This window comes from Cygnus atratus, chromosome 2 (genome assembly GCF_013377495.2).
Source record: "Cygnus atratus isolate AKBS03 ecotype Queensland, Australia chromosome 2, CAtr_DNAZoo_HiC_assembly, whole genome shotgun sequence".
Taxonomy (NCBI): Eukaryota; Metazoa; Chordata; class Aves; order Anseriformes; family Anatidae; genus Cygnus; species Cygnus atratus.
The window spans coordinates 107,752,341-107,766,515 of record NC_066363.1 but is presented as its reverse complement, the minus strand read 5'-3'; the positions used below and the strand labels follow the sequence as shown (position 1 = coordinate 107,766,515).

General features: G+C 37.0%; 1 long non-coding RNA gene across 1 annotated transcript in view; it reads right to left on the bottom strand.

Annotated features, from left to right (window-relative positions):
- The window catches only part of LOC126913164 (uncharacterized), a 39,320-nt gene that overhangs the window by 12,831 nt on the left and 12,314 nt on the right, over positions 1-14,175 (bottom strand). The window contains exon 3 of the long non-coding RNA XR_007707781.1: positions 4,302-4,397. This is a non-coding gene — a long non-coding RNA (uncharacterized LOC126913164). The remainder of the gene's footprint in view (positions 1-4,301; positions 4,398-14,175) is intronic.

Here is a 14,175-nt window from a genome sequence, read left to right as displayed (position 1 = left end):
CACAGAAAATGTAATCAGCATGAAATTTTCTTTAATTTTGTTTGAAGAATAGTAATTAGAGCTTTTTAGTAAGTGTCTATTTTTTATTATTTTTTTTTTTTTTTATAAATAGGATTGAAAATGTTTAAGAACTTCTGCTCTCAACAAGCTATCTAGTACTGTCATAATTTTCTGCTATAAGAGGTCCCACTTGATGTATGGAATTTTGTCCAATCACAGCTTACATCCCACGTGGCAGATGATTAGCTGTTGTTCATAAACAAATGTTTATATTTGTCACAGGTATTTTAGCCTGCAGCCAGCAATAGCCAGACAGATGTTTTTCAGAAAACCCACATGTGCTTCACAGGAAAAGGGTTGTGTCTACTTACTGCCTAATAGCTGCTCCTCTCAGAAAAAAAAAAAAAAAAAAAAGTTTTAGTGTTATTTCTGCTACCCTATCATGTCCCACTAGTTGCATATGAAACTCAATGATTTTCTAAGTCAATATGCATTTTCTTGATCAAATTCTTCAGCATTTTTTCATGCACAGTTGAAAAGCCTTGACAGTTGAATGATAACAGAACAGCAGTAGCAGGGAAACTGGACATAGGCATTACTCAGTTGTTGCTATTTTTCCCTGTTCCCGAACATCCTCATATTTTCAGCAATGTGAAAACATTCTCAGCCCATGGGCTTCATGTTCTAGTACCCTGGTATCTCCCATACTGTTCACTTCCCTAAAGCTTACTTACTCTGGTTATCCATTCACTTTGGCACTCTTTTTCTGAAAATAAATAAATAAACAAACAAATAAATAAAAAAATGAAATTGGGGGGAACAACAAGGATTGACTGGACAAGGAACACTGTAAAGTACATCCAGCCTTTTCAGATATCTGGGGTCACATCCCAGTGCTTCTGTGAAGCAGAACTATGCCATGGAGGTGGCCTCTTCAAGAATATTCACTGAACTATGCAACAGAAAAGATTCCAAGAAACATTTGCTATTGTATTTTTATTCCTGTGTGAGTTTTGGAGTGCAAAGGTAGTCAGCTGTCAGCAACCGGTGGTAAGAAAGATGGCTCTTCATTATTCTTTCCTTCAGTCTTTGTTACTAAGACTGAGAAAAACACCAGCTGAACCAAATTTTCAAAACCATTAGTTTAACACTCTGTCAGGAGGCTTTCACAAATAGTCTGGTGGCCAGTTTTCCAAGTCTTTAACAAACTCGCAAATCTAGTACAATCACACACACACCAAAACACCACTAACTGGTTTCACACTGCATGACACATCAACTGAGTTATTTTCATTAACGTCAATTAAAAGAGAACAGGATTTAAATATTATTTTTGTTTAGAATACTGTTTTCAATAGGAAGCATAAATAAACAAGAGAAAATGATCTCTACGTAAGACAACCTATAAACAGCGATTTGTATTGTTCAAAGGCATTTTTCACACTGCAACAAGATGAGGACAGAAAACATTCCTAAACAAAAAAGCTGATGTAAATCAGGATATACAGACACAGAATATTGACCTTATTTCAAAAGTTAACTATTTTTAAAGCTACAGTTCATGGCCAAACATGAACATGAACAAACATGGCCCTTCCTTTTGCTCTTTAAAGGTAGTTAGAAAATCTTACAAAATCAGTCTCAAAAGTTCTTAAGATATGTAACAGAGAAGCATAAAAGAACTCCAGATTTCAAAGTTTTTTTTTTATTTTGTTTTTCTCCAAGAACTGAAATCTAAACTAACCAAATTACACAGGTAGGTCTGTTAAGAATGATGGGAACTTTTGACTATCACAGCAAACTGCATGTGAGGAAAAAAAAAATTACACAATAATTTTCCTATGGAAAAAAAAATAGTCAAAAGAAAAAAAACTAATCCTGAAATATATTTGAGAATCAGAACTGAACTATTTTGTTTGACTTACAGTGGGGGAGTTTACCAAGAATAAAAACCCTCAAAGGGGAGTTTTTATCTTAGTTTTAGTTTTTCCAGTGGTGTTTTTGGGGATTTATGTTTGGCAAGTAAACTCTGGTTTTGTTTTGGGTGTTTGAAAATGTCATTAAGAACCACACAAAACCCTTGGTGAGGAAGTTCTTATAATTTTGATAATATTGTTTGATCTTCTGGGGAGATACAGAGAGTGTCTGTGATTGGGAGAGCACAAAAAAAATAATAGTGAAGGAGCTCATGGGGAGCAGAGGAGAAATCCTCTTTGCTTTTCAATGCTTAAACAAAGTTATTGAACCAGAATTAGTTTTATCAGGAAAAAATGAGGTGAAAATTCCTGTCATGCAAAAATGCATTTGTTCTTGCTTTTAAAGAAAATATCTAAGCAGTTTTTTTTTTCCTGGTTATTTTTATAAGGAGCTTGAATATCAGAGATGAAATCTGTGTTTTAAAGAAACTGTATGTGTAACCTCTTTAGTTTTCCAGTCTTTCATACCTCTGCAACTTCTTTGACCTAATTCAGAAAGAGCTAAGCAAGTCACATTTTTATCAACATAGTATTGTTTTTAAACAGGATGTCAATGATCCCCCATTGCAGATAATCAGATTTGAGGGATTTTAGTCAAAATATTTTAAGCTATTTCAAATATTAGGGAGGATTCCACAACTTCATTTATTATGCAGTTTTGTGACTTTTTTATCTTTCTCCTTTTGCTGTATTAAGCAGCCCTTATAAAGAAGATAAGGAAAAATTGTTTAAATATCAGGAAACACAAAAGCAATCCCAGCTCTCTCAATTCTTCCACTTGAAGAGAAGGCCAGAGGAATTCCGTCTTTTCCATTACTTGTTCTGCGTCTGACAGTCTTTCTTGGAAGTTATATCTGCCAGTCCTTGCTGGACTCAAAATGGGCTGATAAAATGGTGAATTTTATCACGTAAGTAGAACCAATTGTGTTATGAATCTGTGGTAATACTGTACTTATCAGAGAAGAGAAAATGAACATATTGCACAATTAGGTACTTTATGTACTGACATCATTTTCATTTTTATCAAACTTTGGAAGTGAAGGAATGGGGTTGGGAAAGTTTTAAGTAATGTATGTCACTTTTGACTAGTGGAGGGGCCTAGTCAAGTCTGTTAATGTTCCAGAGACAGGTACTCCTTCTTGTCACTCATGTAATCTACCAGAATATGTCAGAGCATAGAGAAGACCAGAAACATCAGGGTATAATGTCTACAAATAGCAGCATGTCATTCCCATAGGCTTCAGTTAATATTTTATAGTTCTGTAGTTTTATCTCAGATGCTATTTTCAACTCAGTTAGAAAACTTTATGGACCAGCACCATCAAAAATTAATGTTTTTTGAAAATTAAATAGTGTTAAAAATACTGTATTGGTGATGCTCTGATTTAAAGCCTGTTCAGCTACATCAGCCATGGCCTGTGAACTCTTCATTCTTTTCCAACTTTTTCTGGAGTGCCCGGAGCAAGGGTAGGAAAAAAAAACAAAACAACAACAAAAAAACAACAACTTCATTTTGAAGAAAGCAGTCATCGGAAAGGTATTTGACAGCTGGATGGAAACAATCCTTGCTAATGGACATAAATCTGGGCAGAAAGAAAGAAAAACCAAACTATCGTCCGTCACATAAAGCCTGTGCACATTCTGGTTAAGTGGTAAAAATATATGAGTAAATAGGTGCCATTTTCTGTGGTTGACTTAGAGTTCACATAGTATTTTGCCAACATGTGTGATACCACACTAGCTCTATATTAGTTCCTTACATATGTAATAACAAGCTGTGAATTCCTGCAGCCTTTTCATGGGACATAATAGAGGACTGAACCAGAAATAATGGCTCAGAAGACTAAGCAAAAAGGAATTATACAGATGAATAAAAGTAATTTTGAGACCATAGTAAAACAAGAATATTAATAGAAGCATTAAAAAAAAAAAAGTCATACCTGCCAAGAATGGCGTGCTGAGCTTTTATCATTTTGCTTCAGCAAGGTATTTGACACAGGAATGCTTAATGATAGTCAGTGTTGGTTTCTGGTTTATGTTTAACCTCTGAATGTGCTAACCAGGAATGTTGGGAATCATTCTGATTTTGAAATACAACTGAGCAGTTATGTGGGAGGGACTGTACAGAGTTGTGGTCATAAGGTAGAAATATAACAGGGAGGGGATTTTGCTGTGGAACTTTCCTGTAACACCATCCTTGAATATTATTCATCTACTCCCTCACAAGCAAACATAAAACCTGCAGATGATGCTTAGAAACTTACCAGCAACTGAAAATACTACTTATGATAGGTTAAGGATTAAGTCATGCAAGATGCAACTTACCTATATTCCCTGCTGCACATTGGGATTGTCTTTCTAACATTGTCAGATTGGTTGTGCAGGTAATTGCTCAAATGCTGCCATGGGGCCATTGTGTCACTGCAAGACAGGACAGAGATCTCCAATATGCTTTATGTTTTAATAGAAACGTATGATTTCATGTATCACGGGTTTCTCTGACTAAGATTACATTGAGATACTGTTTAATTACACTTTTTGTCTGCTCACTGTGATGCAGTTGTCACACAAGGTTTCAAATAAATAGTTTGAATGTATCAAATTCTGCAGTTTTGTAAAACCAGCTTCTGGTCTAAAAAATATATATATATAAAAGCTTTGATTTAGTGAGATTCAGCTGGAAATGTTGAAGGAAAAGAAAACATAAGCATAAGGACCATTTTAGGACTTTTTCAGTAATTCCTCATTTATTTACCAGAATTTAAAAAAAAAAAAAATGTTCTTCAGAGGAACGAACTGTTAAGAGATGTAGCTTGGTGGGGAGGAGGCGGAATCTGGGGGATGGAGAATTTTTAGTTCTTCTTTTTATTTGAGTTATTATTGAAACAGGAATGTGATATTAGACTCCTAGCATGATTCTTTTAGATGAAACATCCTTATGGAACTCTTTGTGTTGCTTATATTTGAGATGATGTTTCAGGACATACTAATTTTGTACCTACACCAAAGGAAGACCTCATGGTCAAGCCACTATTTACCAGTGCGGTTTGATAATATTGTTTCTGTGATCAGATGACACATCATGAATATTAGTTTCAAGAACTGGCTAAAACTCTTGAGCTTATGTCCTCCTTCAGTCTTTGAAATCCCAAATAGGAAGATTATTAAGGTCAAGGTTACTGGCCCCTAAAATTACACCTTACAGCTGTGTTTTCATTTCTGGGTGTGTGTTTGTATGAAAACAGAGATCATCTGTGCATTTGGGCTTCTGTACAATGTAAGAAAGATTTTTTATTTTCTTTTTTTTTTTGACAAATTACCATATGCTTCATTAGAAGGTAATAGCCTTAAGGTGTAGCATTTATATTTCGCGTATATTTTGTCTCTATCAGTTCATGTTGCATATGAGCTAATAATAAAGCCATGTACAGAATTCTGTGAGAAAGCTTTTTGGAATAGGTACCTGAAATTTTGACTTAATTACAGGTTTAGTCTTTTTTTTTTTTCCTGCTTAATTTATGATACATGACACTGTAAAAGGACAACACATCCTATTGGTGTTATGAGACAATACTTCTAGATGAATTAGTTCCAAAACCAAAAGAGAAAAGTTGTTTATCTGCATTTTTAATACAAACATTTTTATGTCACTCTTCTGCTTTTAGGGTGCTTTCACTTTCCAGGAGGACATAAGGACACCTCTAGATTACTGTGACTTCTAATGACCCCCAGGTTTTCTGGGAACTGAGGGATTGCTATGCTGCATTTGTTCATTGTCCCAGTGGTGCCCTCTTCAAGCTAAAATCCTTGTATTTTGTGGTGGAGGCTGGTGATCTAGGACAGAGCTCAGCAAGCCTAGGCTAAAATAGGCACTATTTGTTTGACAAAATGGGACAGCATGCCCTCTGCAGAGGGTTATACATCTACTCTGGTGGCAGAGTTTAACTGAACCCACTCTACACTCTGATATCTGAAGAGAGGCATTAAGATCAGTAGTGAAATAAATTTTCTATTTCAGGCCAATAAAGTCAATAAATTCAACATTTGACAAATTTGCATGAAAAGAACAACCAAGGAATACTGTGTTTACTTCCATAAAGTAATTAGACAGCTTGTTCACCATATGGTTATCTGAAATTGTTTGAGGCAGCTGACACCACAGTTAGGCTTTAGTGTTAAGTGATAATGAACTTGTTAGCTGAGACCAATGCAGAGGAAGCATTTACAGTTCACTTTGCAATATTTCAAGAAAGTAAAAAAAATCTGCAAATATACAAAGTATACACATTCTGACTTCTTTATTCTCTGGACTGTGAAGTCTGTGAGATCATTGTTTTAGGCCTCTTTAAATGACCTGTGCTAAAAAGCTAAAAAAAAAAAAAAAAAAAGCTATTGTTCTATTTTTAAAAACCTCCTTAAGTCTGTCTCTCTCAACCAATCCAGGGAAGTTAGCTTTTGGCTGAAAAAGAAAAAAGTAAAAAGTAAAAAAAAAAAAAAAAATTTGGTCTGGATATTTAAATATATACAAAAATATGTCATATATTTCAAAATGTAGAGGTGCCATCAAGTTTGGATCATCGATTATTATGGCAGACATTGTACAAACAATAAATTGAGTTAATGAGCATACACTGCCCATACAGCAATGCCAAAGAAAAAGTAACATGCAAACAAGTTTTTGTCCCAGCATTTATTTTATAGCTGTGGAAAACATTTCTCCTGCCACTGGGATAAATCTGTTGCTGAGGAAGTGCTCTCTTCTCAGGTTCTCAGGGCTAGTTAGTAGTAAAGAGCAATCAAGACTGTGCTCCTCAAATCCCCACAAGAGCTAAGCCACTGACACGTCCTAAACACACTGCTACTCTTACTTTTCCTAGACGCCACCCAGCAGCTATCCTTACATTCCTTTATTCCATTCCAAAAGGGAACTAATGTGGCAAAACAGGGTTTACCAGGTTGGTTATAACTCTATTCATATGTTAGAAGAATTCAAATTTTGATTTTCAGGATGTGCTTTCTCTTGGACATACTGGAGTTCACAGAGAGAGAAGGATTGCAGAGCCTTTAAAGAGGTTTCAAAACCAAAAGCCCAATGTGCAAATATGAGCATTTATAAATCTCTTTTTTTTTTTTTCCAAAGGTCATAAATGTAAATGTTCATGTGAGAGAAGGAAGTGGTAAAAGGCACCAGACTGGAACTCCAAAGCCAAGTTCAGTTCCTCCTGGCTCTGCTGCAGCTTGTGACTGCAGGCAACTCTTACAGGGTTAACATTTTTCTGCCTCAGAGGGCTGCTCCTAATTCATGTGGGGGCCTGAGGTCTGTGTGAGGAGGGATGAGAGCGGGGAGTCCCTTCTGCAAAATTGCAGCTGAGTTGCTCTCTGCACCTAAGGCACTCCTCTCAAAGGTAACCCGTCAGTCTTTGCACAGCACACCAAGGGCTGTCCAAGCAGTTCCCTGCGTCCTGGCACTGAACTTCACTTCTTTTACACTCTATGGACTACACTCACTGAAGTTATAAAATTTTAATTTGGGACTATGAAAATCAGTTACTCTATGGTCATGGTAGGGGAAGACAAAAGACCTCATAATAGAAGAATGAGGGGATGGATTATTTTTTTTTCTCCACACATATGAATTCAATTTCAGAGAGAAATGAATCTCAGACTGTAAGCACATGAGGAGACCTCTGAGGAGTCAGAACAAAGGGTCTCTTAAATGATAATCAGTCATTCTATCAGCCTGTGATTGTAGCAAAATGTTTTTGTTGTAAAACATTTGTCTGACACATGCTTGTAAACCTGCCAAAAAGGATATCCTACTTAAACAAAACAGACATTAGCCTCAAAAGTGGGTTTTCAGTTCAAGACACTACTGATCCTTTTCCTAACTTTTGTTCAGCTAATGTAAGTGATTGGAGAGTATCATTAAATTAAACAAGAGCGTAATTAAAATTGCTGTGTGATGCTCAAGCAGAGGCAATCAAGCCATCCATGCCGTAGCAGCCACAAGCCCAGCCAACCTGTGTCTTGGCACAGTGGAGGAGAGAACAGGGAAGTTGCAAGCCTTCAAATGAGGCAGTTGGGAAGGGGTGCCTCCTCCCTGGACATCGAAGTGTAAATTGTGCCTGTTGGCCATGCTCTGCAGGGCTGTAAGTCCAGCTTGGTGGAACCAAGGTTGTAGCCCTTGCTCTTTTCTAGCAGGTATTTTGCAATCTCATCTCTGTCTGTGCTTTCCACGAGCAAGCAGTAGTGACCATTTTGCAGAAAGGTCTGGACAAAATCTCTCCTACAGGCTCCATGCGGTTGGAATCAGCTTTGGTGACTGGTTAACTCATTGCTGACAGAGGCACAGAGCCTTACTGTAAACACAGAAGGTATAGAAAAGGAACTGAAAGGTCATCACGATCTGGGAGGCGCCAGACAGCAGCAGAAATGCAAACAGCCCAGTGGGCCCTTCAGATCAGCAGAGCTAAGTGTTGGACAAGTTCTGCACATGCACAGACAAAGTTGCTAAGAAAAAATGAAACTGTTCCAGGACATGTTACAGTATGCTTGTGGTTATGCAAGTAAAAAAAAAGGGTTAATAGTCAGAGTGAGGAAAAAAGGGAAGGGAAGGGAAGGGAAGGGAAGGGAAGGGAAGGGAAGGGAAGGGAAGGGAAGGGAAGGGAAGGGAAGGGAAGGGAAGGGAAGGGAAGGGAAGGGAAGGGAAGGGAAGGGAAGGGAAGGGAAGGGAAGGGAAGGGAAGGGAAGGGAAGGGAAGGGAAGGGAAGGGAAGGGAAGGGAAGGGAAAGGGAAAACATTTTAAAATGGTATTAAAGCAGAAAGTAATCGGCTAAATCATTTAATTCCAACTGGTCTTGTCCCATCTATATATTAAATTTTCATATTGACTGGAATTTTGAAAAGAGAAAATTGGGAGGTTACTACGGGTTTAAAATAACAGAATTATTAATTCTTTATTTTGTTTCCATCCTTTGTAGAGGTAATACAAAGTGAACTGCTCTCAGCTAGGAATCAGCCTTCAAAGTCAAAGAGGAAGGAATATATTCTGTAAGGTAGGTAATGTAATTGGTTAGTAGAATTTCATTTAAACAGAATGATGTCCATGAACATTAGTGGCTGAGAAGAGAAGGGAGCCTTTGAACATATATTTTATTTCATTTTAATTTGGATATGAAGTTCACTAACTCGCACTAGATCCCTCAATAAAACAATAAAGACAGACAATTTAAGGTCAATTAGTAAAAATGGGTACATTGGACAGGTAAGATTAGATGGTGATCCAATGATTTTGAAGACTGTTTTAAAGACTTTATTGAAAGCAATTTTAAAGAGCTCTCTGTTAGAGGGATAACATCTCAAGACACTCAGACTATATTGAAGCAAAGGAATTCAACCTTAACTAACTTGTTGGAATTCTTTGAAGATATTACTGCCATGATAGATAAGGAAAATTCTAATTTAATAAGGTTTTCAGAAGGTAGTCAGCATTGCTCCACATCAAAGATTACTGGATAAAGGTATAGAACAAAGGATTAGAGCTAGCGTAGGATAAAAATTGTCTCCTGAAGAACAAAAGAGAATGATGCACAGCTATTTCTGAAGAGGAAAAGAGGTTACTGCTTATGGCGGGGTTAGTTGCTTTAAACATCCTAAAAATATTGAGGTGTGAGTAATTTGAATAGGACTTTTAAAAGTCAAGGGGCATGATGGAGCATGTCTACTTAGTCCCTCACAGCTATCACAAATTTCCCTGCTTCATGAAATGTGAAATTTTCCCAGTTGATTAAAATCTGATGTCACAGGAAAGCGTACAGATTTCTTACAATACTCCCTTGTTCTGACAATGCTTAAATGGGAAACAGAAGACCAATGGAACAGCTCAGTGCCATGCTGGTTGAAAAGTATGGCCACTAGCAACTGTGGCTATTTAAAATGTTTATTAGAGCATCTTTCAGGCTAATCTAATTTGGCACAAGAATTCTAAAAGTCAGCGAAGCTGTAATGCACAGACGGCTAGCAGACTAAAGCTATGTGCTCACTGTCAGCACTGCAATTCAAAACTATGGGCAAATAGATTAGAGCTTCCACCAGTTTCAAAACCTAGATGAAACTGTGAAATGTTTCCACCAGAACTACTTTATGCCAAGATTTTACGTAGTGTTAATGGAAAAATTGTTGGAACTTAAAGACTACCTCAGAATAAATTAGAGGAGCAGAGTGAAGAAAAAGAAAGGAAGTTAGTTTCAGATAAACAAGAGAAAAAGAAGAAATGACTGGGCATATTGAGTAGGACAGGCTCTTCCTGTCCTTGTGCTGAACATTTCTTATGTTGCCTTCTCTGTTTTCTAATCATATACTCCAGCTGAAAAGGCGTACTCTGCTCTTGTGTTTTTATTTCCATAAGTATGACAACTGATACTGTTCTAGGCCTTTCCTAAAAAGTAAGTTAGTAGCATCTGACCCAAAAGCAATAACACACAATTCACCACTCAAAGCAGCTAGAGAGCCAAAGCCAGAAGTCCATGTACCAATTCTGGGGATCCTGTCTCCCTTTCTGCACTTCTGGTACACTGTGAAGCAGAATTTTGTAAAGCTTATTACAGTATTAATTGCAACCTAAAACTGTATATGCATATCATAGTTACACTGTCTTCCAATAGATTCAGCACACTAATTGCAGTAAGAAATCTTTATTGCTCTCTGCATATGAAGCAAAGTCTGGTGAGTGAGCTCTGGTTGACAGAAAGGCATTTTGTGAATAATTTGCTGGAAACAATCTCTCCTGGCTGGAGATAAGAAAGAAAGAAAGAAAGAAAGAAAGAAAGAAAGAAAGAAAGAAAGAAAGAAAGAAAAAGAAAGAAGGAAAGAAAGAGAGAAAGAAAAGAAAGAAAAAGAAAGAAAGAGAAAGAAAGAAAGAAAGAAAGAAAGAAAGAAAGAAAGAAAGAAAGAAAGAAAGAGAAAGAAAGAAGGAAAGAAAGAAAAAGAAAGAAAGAGAAAGAAAGAAAGAAAGAAAGAGAAAGAAAGAAAGAAAGAAAGAGAAAGAAAGAAGGAAAGAAAGAAAAAGAAAGAAAAAGAAAGAAAGAAAGAAAGAAAGAAAGAAAGAGAAAGAGAAAAAAGAAAGAGAGAAAGAAAGAAAAAGAAAGAAAGAGAAAGAAAGAAAGAAAGAAAGAGAAAGAAAAAAAGAAAGAACGAAAGAACTTTGCAAAGAAGTTATTTTATGATCTTTTTAAATTTGTTTTAATTGATTTTCATCACATAAGCTGCAATAATGTTGCAGCCTAAATGAGGACATGGTTCTCAGACACATAGCTGCAGAAGTCAGATTACTTAGTAAAGGGCAATTCATCAAAGGATATGCAGCATCAAGAGTTACTGTCAGTGCAGAGAAATCCCTGCATTTTTTACACAGCAAACTACATTTTATTGGTTGCCCCCTTCCTAGCTACTGCAAACACAAATACCCATTTTCGTAAGCTTATGAAGGAAAAGTTGGCATCCTTAGACACTCATTACTAGAATGCAGACTGCATCACAGGAAATGCAGTAATGTTCAATCTTTTTCCTGTGTTTTCATCCAGATGTCCAGTAACCTGTGGTATTTGCTCACTACCAATTGTAAACCCTTTAAAGTTTTCTGCGGGTCATCAAACCAGCCTTTTCCAAATTTCCTGAAGAGAATTGCTCTGAATAAAATTCATCATAGAGGGAAAATAAAGAATTGAAACAACAAAACAAATCTGCAACCTTGTCTAAGAGGCAGGAAGAATTACTAAAGAAATGCCAAGAGTCTAGGAAGGTGGTCCTGGACCAAAACTGTAGAGGAAGTTTAGGGTATTGAAGATTTATGCAGACTAACCTCCTCCTGAGCAGTCCAGAATCAGTCTCAGCTTCTGGCGCTTGTCCTAGCCCAACCACTAGATGTTGGAGAAGTTGCTTTGATCAACCATTTGCACTAACCTTGTTTGCAGTTACATAAATGAGTAAATCTATTTTTGTCAAATTTAGCCCAGAATAAAACTACAATAACATCTACATGAGACTACAAAGGCCATAGTTTGCCAGTAGTTATGATGCTACACAATGATGCAAACACAATGTTTGCCATGATCAAGAGTTTTGCATAATTCATTACTTGGCTTTTAAATCCACAGAAGAGGTACTGTAAAGCTATTTAATATATTGTTAGCTCAAGGTTGCATTTGATGAGTGTTTATCCTCTAGAGTATTCTCACAGATCAGATTGGGTGAACCAACTGGTAAAACTAACAAAAAAACACTGTGTGCACCCTGGGTTTTCCAAAACACTCAGTTGTATGGTGGCATGCACAGTGAGCAGTCCCAGCATGATGCAGCTATTCTGACTTTCTCTTTTTATTATATCTGCCCTTACTGCAGTGCCTGAGATTAAGCAGATGGCTCAGCTTGTGGTCATCCCTGGAAGAGTCTTGCCATCACCTGTCACCAAGAGATGTGGCACTCCCAAGCAGCCAGAGTCCTATGGGAGCAACAAAAGTCTCAGGTTGACACCAGAGTTCTGGTCCAGCACAGATTTCTCCATTCGGGTGAAAATTAAAGATTTGGTTTTGCACCAAGGTCTGCTAACACAAACTGCATTTGGGAACTTTGCTGACATGAGCACAGATTTAGGAATGTTTTGCTAGCAGTATGGTGCTTGGAAGTTTGAAGGCTGTATTGCTAAAGACAATAAGGTGAGGAACTTCCTGTGATGACTGTAAAGGTGTCTTCATGCAATAGCAGTTCACCCATAAACAGAAACTTTACTTGCAAGGGACATTAATGTTCCATGTCATTCCTGGTGTTTTCTAAAAGTGTTCAGAGGAAATTTCTGGCTCTCTGAATGCCGAATCCCAGGGTGTGGAAACAATAGGGGGCCATAAATAAATAAATAAATAAATAAGCAAGCATTTTTTCAGGCAGCTTGCCATAAAAAAAAAAAAAACAACTTGGCATAAAAAAAAAAAAAAGTTATCCCTCCTGAGTTTAGTGTTGTTCCTCATTAGGGACAGAGATTTAAAATTACAACAGAAAAGTCCTTTTTTTTTTTTTCATTTTGTTTCCCCAGATAAAATTTCCCTGCATTCAGATCAGCCTTCTCATTTAGTTCTCTTCATTCACTTCTCCTTGTTCCAGGAGTATTTCTAGCCAGAGCCTTTTCCTGAACTTTGAGTCTATTCCTAGCTTTTTCTCTCAAAGAGTGGGTGGCGTTTCAGAAGGCTGGGCTCATTTGCCCAGTCACAACAAAGGGAAATAAAAATAACCAGTTGAAAAACTGATGCTACTGGAATGTGTAATACTCAGCATTAAAACAGCACAGAAGTGCCTGTCTATTTATAGTTCTCATTTTGAGAAACAGTGAAGCACACTTTGGGCACTAGGTACAATGGATGGAAAATGCATGGTCTTGCATTTTGTGTGTGAATGCCTTTTTGTTTGCTTGTTGCAATATCAGTAATTGCCCACAAAAATGGGGTTTACTCAGAGGTTCAGTTATTTATTTCATGCAAGTAAATACCAGGTTTTACTTGCCAGTTTGGTCAGCGACTAAAATTTAGATGACTAAATAAAATGCTATGATTGCTGTAATTCAGATTTATTCATATATCACTGTCATTATATCTTTGCTGAGACATAGATACTGAGCATGATGGCACAAGCAATGCGTTTCCAGTGTAGTAAGAGACCCGTAATACCTCAATCATCAAGTGATGAGACTTTGAGGAGGACAAAAGACTCCCAGTTTACTAGTATCTAATCTTTTTTTTTTTTTTCCATGTGCTTCATTATCCTTATACGAGTCATGCTCAATTACATTTAATAAATTATGAGTTTGCTAGTTTCTCTCTTTATTTTCAAGTTTCTTTTCATGGTATAGTTTTCCAGTTCAGTAGAATATGAGATATTGAAATGTCAGCGAGTAGAATGACTGTAGAGATAATGAAATTGCTGTTTGAAAGAAATAAAACTATGCTGCACATAGCATGTAGAAGACATCTGCAAAGAGACTGCACTATTAGCAGCAGTCCAGAGATTTTGACACTGTGTGTAACTGTAAGCCAAGCCTTACTGTGCACCATGTGGACTGATAGCAGACAGCAGTCCTCTGCATAGGAGCATGCAATTCAGAAGTGCTACAAAAGCATATTTGATGGGCCAAGGTAGATGTCTGTGGGGAACT